The 8,956-nt window shown below is 32.6% G+C and overlaps 1 pseudogene across 1 annotated transcript; it reads right to left on the reverse strand.

Moving 5' to 3' along the window:
- Nucleotides 1-6,677: 6,677 nt before the first annotated feature.
- On the reverse strand, nucleotides 6,678-7,868 carry LOC120092079 (NDR1/HIN1-like protein 1 pseudogene; annotated as a pseudogene). The gene has a single exon (XR_016524466.1). The product of XR_016524466.1 is annotated as an NDR1/HIN1-like protein 1 pseudogene (transcript).
- Between the last annotated feature and the right edge of the window lie 1,088 nt (nucleotides 7,869-8,956).

An 8,956-nucleotide genomic window follows, 5' to 3' on the forward strand; every position in this document is an offset into this window, starting at 1 on the left:
TGCATCATAAGGGTTGCAAATGCTTGAATGAATCCGGAAGAGTATTTATTTCTAGATGTGTTGTGTTTAATGAGCTTAACTTTCCCTTTAAGTCTACTTTTACAGCAATGCAGCCAGTTCCTGTACAACAATGTTCCCCTACACTTTGGCTTCCCTCTGTCAGCCTAGCCCCTACTATGCCTACGCTACCCTTACCCAACACATCTCTCACAGATCCATCTGCTATGCCTTCACCCTACTCTCCTCCTATACAGTCCACAAGTCACTCCTCTTCTACTAACACTCCATTACTGCCCATGTCTCCTACACACAACCCTCAACTAACCCCTTCCTCACAGCATCATCCTAATACTCCTCTGGCCACACCTACCTCACCAACCGATGTTTCCTCATCACAATCACCTTCCCATACAACCACTACCTCCCCAGCAACAACAGTTTTACCACTGCCTCCCTTTCCACTTCCCACACATCCGATGATAACTCATGGGAAACCTGGAATATTCAAACCTAAAGTACTGCTCACTAAACCCTCAAAGGACTGGTCAACCATAGAACCAACTCGTGTTAGTGATGCCCTCAAAACACCACAGTGGAAGGAAGCAATGGATGCTGAATACTCTACCCTGCTAAAGAATGATACATGGTACCTTGTTCCATTCTCGCCCTCCTACAATGTTGTCAACACAAAGTGGGTGTTTAAGATCAAACGACATCCTGATGGCACTATCCAACACTACAAAGCTCGCCTAGTTGCTAAGAGGTTTCATCAAACACCTGGAGTGGACTTTTTTGAAACATTCAGCTCAGTGGTTAAGGCTTCAACTGTCAGAATTGTGTCTACCATTACAGTAGCTCGAGGTTGGCAACTAAGGCAACTTGACTTCAACAATGCCTTTCTAAATGGAACACTTCAAGAAGATGTCTACATGAGCCAGCCACTAGGGTATGCTCATTCTCATTATCCCAACCACTTATGCAAGCTCAAGAAGGTCATCTATGGCCTAAAGCAAGCATCAAGGACATGGAATACCATCTTAAGAGAAGCACTACTATCTTAGGGTTTCCAAAATGCCAAGGCTGACACCTCTTTTTTTGTCTTTCGTAATGGTTCCTCTGTTGTGTTGCTCTTGGTTTATGTAGATAATGTTATCCTCACTGGCAATAACCCACATATGATGAAAAACCTAATGAAGATGTTGGACAGTCGGTTTGCTTTAAAAGACCTTGGGTCTCTCCATTACTTCCTAGGTGTGGAAATTCATTATCTGGAAAATAGTATCCTTCCCAGTCAACAGAAGTATGTTGATGACCTACTGGCCAAGCTGAATCTCACTTATACAAAACCAGCTCCCTCTCTGAGTGTGATGAATAGGCAACTCTCCCTATCTAATGGCATACCACTTACCGAACCCTTTGTGTATCGAAGCACGATTGGTGCTCTTCAATACCTCACAAACACAAGGCCGGACATCACTTACATAATAAACCAGCTTAGTCAGTACCTCAAATGTCCAACCGATGCTCACTGGCAAGCTGTCAAACGACTCCTTCGGTACATCAAAGGTACGAATCACTTTGGCCTTTACATTTAGTCCAGCTCTGAATTCTCTATCTCGGCATTCTTAGATGCTGACTGGGCTGCCAATCTAGATGACTGGAAGTCGATTGCCGCATATTGTGTCTTCCTCGGTAATAGTTTTGTGTCTTGATCATCCAAAAAACAATCTGTGGTGGCTCGATCCAGTACTGAATCAGAATATAGGACGCTTGCACATGCCTGAGTTGAGATGATTTGGATTCAACAATTGCTTGAGGAGATTGGTATGGTGCAACGTTCAAAATCGGTTCTCTAGTGTGACAATTTAAGTGTAGAGGCTCTTGCTATCAATCCAGTACTCCATGCTAGAACGAAACATATTGAGATAGATAGTCATTTTGTTCGAGGTTAAGTCCTCAAAGGGAAGTTGGATGTTCGGTATATACCCTTGTCTGATCAAGTAGCTAATTGTCTTACCAAGACTCTCACACACTCAAAAAATTTTCACTCTTTAAGACAAACTCGGCATTGTTGCACTCCCGTCTCGTTTGAGGGGGGATGTTAAGGATAAGCTTACAGATGAACATGTCAACAACAAAGCCACCCACCTCAACCCAATACAATCAGCAACTGAATGGACTGCTTGTGTGGCTAACAGAAATTGGTTAAGAGAATATTTCAGTGGTGTGAGGACCACCTCTCCTTGGCTAACACTTGTACACATATATTCTTTATTGTTTCTTATTTATTCTTACCAAAATGTCCTTAGGCGTGGGCGGTATAAATTGAATGTATTATTGTATTGAAAACATCAAGAGAGTAATTAATACACAAGGAATACCAAAAGTCTTCTTTAATTTGTCTGTCCCCGACCTTTCGCCTTCTGCCTTAACTTCACGAATGAGTATTATTTTCTCTCTTAATATTCTTTAAAAAATATATCTTTCTCACGTAAAGATTTAGTAGATTTGTGTACATATGCAATATTTTATTTTTTAGTAGATTTGCATACTAGTTTGACAAAATTTTCTTTTCGTTGTTACAAGGCATTTGCAAGCTCAACTCAATAAGAATTTAAGTTATTTTAAATACAAAGCATGTAGTTGGTTTTTTAGTATGATGTATTTGCATCATATGTCAAAATATGACAAATATTTTAATTATTTATGAGTATTATAAGGTATATACAACGTTTGATATAAGAACTATTTTAATTGTTTATAGATAATAGGTATTTGATAGTGATTTTGAGTATAAGATTTTTGCTTTATGTCGTACATAAACTTTAATTGTCATGATTATTGTATTAGTGGGATACTGTAATTATGATTTGGCCAGAATATAGGTGGTTGGTTGTTTATGTACCCTGTATTTGGATTGGCACTTGTATTTAGATTTGCAGACACTGTAACACACTTTGGAATTTCATGTCGATGGAGAGATTTTTTTTTGTTATATTTTTTTTTCCTAAAATTGAGAGATCTTTTTTTTGTTATTTTTTTCTAAATTGAGAGATTTTCTTTCGTTATAATTTTTTTAAAAATGGGGAGAATCTTTTTTTGTTATAGTTTTCAGTAATGAAGCTAAATATTAGGATGATTTTCTAGTATTTTTAAGTGAAGTGGTTAGATAATTAGATTTGCCTTAGGTTAGTAGATTTTATTTTTAAAACCATAAGGATAGAATCGATGGCACACTTGTCATTTTTTAAATTATGAAATTGACCGTTATAGTATTTTGGTCATTTTTACAAGTACAAACTTTGTTGGTCATTTCACAAAAACTCATAAGTATTTGGCCATTTGTCCAAAGAACCCAATCCTCTAACCTTCTGTTATTGAAGTTAACTTTTTCATATTGGTACGTTTGATAACTATGTCATTTTTTTTTCTATTTTTAAAAATTAAATTTATTTCCTCTCCAATTCTTATAATGATTTGGTCTATCTAGAGTTTGCTTCCACTTAAATCAACTTTTTCATATTATTATAAGAAATGTGAATGAAACTGGAATCACTTTAGTTCCATTTTAAGGGTAAAATCATAATGTTATTCTATTCTTCAGTGTTCGACCTAAAGCATTCCACTAAAATCATAATTATATTTTTGTTATCCTTTTTTTTCTTTTTAATATAATAAAGTCAAATATACGATGATTTGAATCTTCGACATTAAAATAACTAATACGATATTTTACTCGTTGGGCTATGATTATGATGATTTTCTTTTCAATTCTTTTTAAAATCATGGCAAAAATTTAGGTCCTGTTCGATAACCATTTGATTTTTTGTTCTTGTTTTTTAAAATTAAGCCTATAAATGTTATTTCCACTTCCAATTCTCATACTTTGTTATCTACTTTTTGTTAATAATTTTAAAAACCAAGCCAAAATTTTAAAAGCTATTTTTTTATTTTTCAAGTTTTAGTTTGATTTTTTAAACTATTAGTAAAAAGTAGATAGTAAAGAAAGAAAGTGAGAAATAGAAATAGTGTCTATAAACTAAATTTTCAAACGCAAAAAGGAAAAATAAAATAGTTACAAAAAGCGCTTTAAATATTTAGTTAGTAAACAAACATCAATCCACCAATGCCTTATCTAGGCATTGTACATCCACAATATAACAAAAGCTGGTCATAAATACAACTCAACTCAAGCAACCACATCATTTAATTTTACATTAAATTGATATTTAAGTTAATTTAACAAGTTGTCTTCAAGAGGCAAAATGATTAAATGAGACAAAACTCACTCAAACTTTTAGTACATATTAAAAAATTATTAAATTACCATAAGAAGTGGGGACAATAAAATTGGAAATGGAGAACGCACCCATTGATATTTGATAAAGTTTACCCAACTTTATAATTATTAACATTGGGAAAGAGCAAAGGAAGTGATGTATAAAGCATGGGATGAAGAGATTGAAATAAGTATAAGGGAAAGAAATAAGAAAGAGCATAATGTGTAAAGTTTAGGTTAATGGGATGTTTCTTTTTAATTTCTAAGTTTTCTATTTTCTCTTTTTTTTCTTTTTTTTCCTAATCTAAAAAATAGGAAAGGGACAGATACTTAGATGAAAAATTGACCACCACCCATTTCCCATGTGGAAGATGAACCCCACATTTCTTTCTATAAACATTATTGTTATTTTGGATGTGAAGCTTCTACATAACACTTCACTTTGAATAATTTTCTTCTTTATAATCTTTTTAAATAGTATATGTGTGATTTTGTTTATTTTTAGGATTATCATCAGTTCAAAGGAATTAAATATATAATATTACAATATCACTAATATTTTAACTAATTATGTTTTATTTAACTTTATGAGTCAAAATTAAATTTATAGACAAGATGTATAATATAAAAACAAAAAGAAAAGAAAAGAAGTTCATTATAGTTATGATTTTTTTTCCCTATAGAATCTTGTACCATTTTTCAGATATTGCAGTGTACTATAAAAATGTGGAATCTGATCCTCTTCATGCTATCAAACTAATTTTTGTAAAGTTTTTATAGATGATTGATCCTTTAATTTTTTTTTATTATTATTTTCATATGGTATTTAGGGTGGTAATAAAGTGTTGATTAGTGAGATTTTTCTCTTCTCTTTACTATAGAGCTAGATTTTTCTACCGGTAGCTCTGGGTGATCATTTGATTTTTTTAAAATTAAATATACGTTTAGAAATTTATTAGACACAAAATTAAAAGTTTAAAGACATTAGATATTAAAAAAAATTAGGATCAATTATTGAAGTAAATGCCCAATTTTAACAAAGGGGCAAATAATACCTTCTTAATCGAGTTGTTTTATGTGAATTTTTGGTTAAGCAGAGTCTTTCTTGTGGTTGAAATCTTTTAATAGTTTATATGGTATATTGATCCAGAGGTGTTCATGAGCTAGATGGAGTTGGATTGAGGATTATTTTAGACCAATCTAATTGTTCGGATGGTAAGTTTTTTCAACTCAAATAACTTTTATTAAAAAATATACCCAAACCAACCCAACCCAACCTAAACTATTCATGAAACATTTGGGTTGGATTGGTTTGGGTTACTTAGATCATTTATTCAAATTTTTGTTCTAAAAAAAAAGTAAAATATTAATATGTAAAATTTTTATTTAATTATTTTCATGTATTGAATTAATATTAACCACTTGAGTTCAATTTACATAATGAATTTTTTCTTTTGTAGTCCTAAAAAACTATTTATAGGAACTTTAGAAGAATCAATTATCCAAAAAATAATAAAATTAAAATAAATATATGTATTATATAATTATATCATAAGTAAAAAAAAATACATTTTAAAGTTAATAATAAGTTCGAATTATTTTTTATTATTTTATGTAAACCCATAAATCAACTGAACTCATAAGATTTTCCTTCATTTGAATCAAATCCAATTTAAATTGCACAAATTAGATTGGATTGATCAATTTTTTCGGGTTATCAGATCTTTTGAACATCCTATATTGATCTTTATTCTCTCTAGTGTTGGATGGTATTTTCATTGGGTTCCTGTCATAGGTATTTATTGGGTTTATCTAACTTTACCCTAGTTCAATTTAAGATTAAACTTAAGATGAAAAGATTATTCATAACCCAAGTTTCTGTTTAAATATTTAAATAATTTTAAAATATAACTATTAAATGTCTCTATCTATATTTTATAGGCTGCCTAATAAAAAGTACATGAATTTCAATGACTTCATTTATTTAGCCAAGAGAGTTGAAAATTGTGGTAATGTATTGAATTTAGCATTGCAAAAGTGAGGAATGTGATAATGACGTCTGACCTAGTTAGCTTAAGTGAATTTTTGGTTAAATCAAAATTATAAACTCACTAATCCATAATTAACTATAATCTTTATCACCAACTCGTGTACTATGGAATCACCTATCATGTTTAGCAAACAAACTAGACAAAGCGTGACAAATTGCACCACTTAAACAAAAAATATTATAGGTACTATTTTACTTTATCGAGCTATATCTATATTTTAGTCATGAACAATATTAGAATTGGATACAAGTATTAAAAAGAGGAAGCAAAAGAAATTATCCATAATTATGAAAACAATAATAAAAAGAGATAAATGGTTTGAAATAACAAAAACGACACCAAATGAGTGAATAATTAACAAACATTGCCACTAATCTCATTTATTAAACACATTTCTTTTTCGCTAATTCTTTCTTCTTTTTTCCCCCTTTCCGACACACCTTGTGCCTTTTTGTATACACTTTTCCAATATTAACAATAAATTCATTACGAAAACACATTTACCCAAAAGAAAGAAACCGTTAACTAACGGCGTTTATATTTTAGGTAATTTTTGCTTAAAAACTCAAACGCTAACGTCGCATCTCTGAACCACCTGGTACTTCACGTTATACTGAACAATCGACCCGTCTCCGGTCGCCGGATACGCACCGAAGTTGATCACCACCGGGCAGTTGGCGTGGAATTGGTAGCGGCCGGTAATGAAGTTTCCGACCTTCCAACGAACCTTGCCGTCGATTTTGACCAGGAGCATCAGCGCTCCGGCGTTCCGGTCCTGATTCAGCGCCGAACTGATGAAGGGCGCGACCGGCACGGCGGTGCCGGAGACGAAAGGGGACCATACGTTGACGTCCTTGTGACCTTGGTAGAACCGAGGGATGATGGTCCGGAGAGTGATCTGTTGGTTCCGGTAGATGGCGTAGACGTGGAGTTCGTCGTAGTAGATTCCGATGCGGCGGTTGGGGTTGCGAGAGGAGATAGTGAGGAGGAAATTGGAGGTGAGGAAGCTGGGGACGGTGGCGTTGAAGGCGTAGACGGTGACGTCTTGAAGGAAGAAAGTGGGCTTGGTGGGGCGGAGGACTGCCCAGACGATGAGGATGGTGAGGAGGACGAGGAAGATGACGATGCCGATGATAGCGCCGATTAGTTTGATGAGCTTCTTGCGCTTTTTCTTGCAGTGCTTCTCGCAGTCGTATGCCATGGCGGTTCTGGGCGGCGAGGAAGCCAAAGACGAAGACGAAGAAGAAGAAAGGAAATGGCGTTTATGTAAACTGACCGCTGGTTAAGAGGAGAAATCTCGTGTGAGTGTGTAGAAGAATGGATAGTATTTATAATTTAATCTACACCGTCCATTCTCAATCTGGTCCCACCACTACGTTCTTTTTCATGGTGATAAAACTTCTTTAAAATATCTTTCATTGGTGAGGGATGGGAGTTTTTCGATAATGTGCAAATATCAATAATCAACATTATGCAAAATTGAATTATTTCTCTTCAAATTTATAAAGTTGATAGAACTGTATATCATACAGTGTTTAATTTAACGATGGAGAGGTTTGTTATTCTTATTTTACCGAAAAAAGTTATGAGTTTTAAACTATTATTAAAATAGTCTGCACCTCGATGTAGATTATTATAATTATTATGACTCACATATTATAATAACTAATCCAATATTTTAAACACTCCTTAAATATTTCAAAATAATCTTAAATTAATTTCTTCATCATCTTTTATTTTTAATAGAGTTGTATTTCATATTTTTAGGATATAATAAGAAATTTAAAAAATTGTATCCATTGATCCAAATGTGTTTTATAATATATTTATATCAACGGATGAAATGCGTTTGAATTTATCTATAAACTTTGTTTGATATTTGGACATCTTTAGAACCGGTGAAGAAACAAAAATAGTGCCAATGTCAAAATTTTATACACCAAAACTACTGAAAATAAATAAAGAGGTTTTCATGGCAACTAACAAGTTTAAGAATTAAATAAATATTTTAAAAATTAAGGGCAAAAATAGAGATGTCATAATCATAATGTAATTTACACTTTAAAAGAAAAAAGGAAAGAGAGAGAGAGAGAGAGGAAGAAGAATTTACACTTACTATTTAATAATTAAAAAAGAAAAGAATTCTGTCTCCAGAAGTATTTTATTTTTCTTGCATATACCTTCCTAAAAAATTATGCAGTCCTTATCATCAAGATCTTTAGATCACTTCAATAAAGATATTTCGTTTTCTACTTAATACTAAATCAAATTATACTAAAAAACACAAATTCATGTAGTTCAAAATTAAATCATATTTTTGAGATTTTATATTTATAAGAATTTCCCAGAAATATAATATTGAAATACAAAAAATAAATAAATATACAATTTAAACGAGTAGCATAGAATTGAGATTCTGTTTAATAAATATTGGAAATGCATTAATATGGTCTCGGATCCATATCCCGATCCGAAATAGCGCGAATTGCTCAAAAATTTAAAATCAATCACATGGGTGATAATAATATAATAATTACAATTAATTAATTTCTCGTAAATTAATTATGAATTTCAATTTAAACACGGTTCTGCCCCTTCTTTTTTTTCTTTTCTCTGGTCAAGAAAG

Source organism: Benincasa hispida, chromosome 11, assembly GCF_027475165.1.
Source record: "Benincasa hispida cultivar pf3 chromosome 11, pf3_genome.v1.1, whole genome shotgun sequence".
Taxonomy (NCBI): Eukaryota; Viridiplantae; Streptophyta; class Magnoliopsida; order Cucurbitales; family Cucurbitaceae; genus Benincasa; species Benincasa hispida.